Below are 1372 nucleotides of genomic sequence, written 5' to 3'. Positions count from 1 at the left end.
AGCAGCCAGACCAGGAGGTGATCTGAAGACAGATGGATCTGACGTTTGGGTGACGGAGGAGAGGGGTCAAGGATGAGTCCTAAGTTTTTGACTAATGGGCTCGGTGGACGGTGGTGTCACTGACTGAAACAGGGAAGGGGGAGAAGAGTTTGGGGGAGAAGAGCAAGAGCTATGAGGGCCTGAGAAGCGTGGGGTGTCCACGGGGAGAGGACAGGGGGAGACTGGCACGGAGACGGAAATGTGGGCAGATGAACTTGCAGATGTGACTGAGAGCCCTGGAGTGGGATGAGATTGTCTATTGCAGTGTTTGTAAACAAGGTGACACTGCGCCCTCCAGGATACATGCAAACTTCAAGATATGTTTTTGGTCTAATAACGGGGAGTGCTACTGGAATTAGCAGGAAGGGAGCAGGGAATCTAGATGTCCTGCAATGTCCCACCTCATGAAGAATTATTCTTAATCCTGTTAGACTTTGTGCTCTGACAAACACAAAGTACATATGTACATAGATGAGAAAAATCTGTTTATAATGATCTGAGCCTAGAACCCAACTCCCTTTTACATATAAATCCAAAGACTTATGTTGCTACATTGAATTTTTCCAAAATTAAACCTACCATATAGAGGGAACATTTAATTTCTTTTTGTTCCAAATTTTATGAAGAGATTTTCACTGTTTCAGAAAGTCATTTTGATTTCATTGTTTCAGAAAATCACCTTACTGTGACTCTGCCAACAAGACACATCTGCCACACTGCTAACTGTTGCTCCAGGCAGAGGGCGTATGTTGAAGTATTTCATAGCCATAGTTGTATCCAAGCGTCTAAATACTGAAGTGTATGTCATTTAATTATAAATTACTTTCCTTTAAATTTTCCTTTATGATTATGACATAATACTATTTTCTAAATTACGTATTGGAAGGTGTATTAGCTATGACTTTCACTTCAGCTTAGGAAATTATTAGTTCTAAGAGGTGGGCACTAGGCTAATGGGTTAAGAACCATCAAGTAAAGAGTGAGTACAGATAGAAAAGAAAATCAAGGGTTGAGCTTTGGGTCCCTCCAACAATTTAGAGGTTGGCAGAAGGAAGAGACAGGAAAAGAGGCTGAGCAGCCAATGAGGTACAAAGAGAATGGAAGACAGATGTGTCCTGCCCGCCAGTGAAGCACAGTATCAAACGCTGCTGAGGCGTGGAAAAAGAGGGCTGAGGTTTGACTGCTGGCAAGAGGAAAGAAACAGAAGCAATGAGTCTACAACTCTTTTCTTTTAAGAAGTTTTGCTAAAAAGGGATCAATGATTTGGAGTGGTAGCTGTAGAGGAAACATGGGTAAACAAAGTTATTTTTTAAAGGTTTCCAGTGTTGCCGCA

The sequence above is a fragment of the Pteropus vampyrus genome, unplaced genomic scaffold, assembly GCF_000151845.1.
Source record: "Pteropus vampyrus isolate Shadow unplaced genomic scaffold, Pvam_2.0 Scaffold827, whole genome shotgun sequence".
NCBI classification, from domain to species: domain Eukaryota; kingdom Metazoa; phylum Chordata; class Mammalia; order Chiroptera; family Pteropodidae; genus Pteropus; species Pteropus vampyrus.
The sequence above is the reverse complement of the archived record's forward strand: the minus strand, read 5'-3'. Positions refer to the sequence as shown.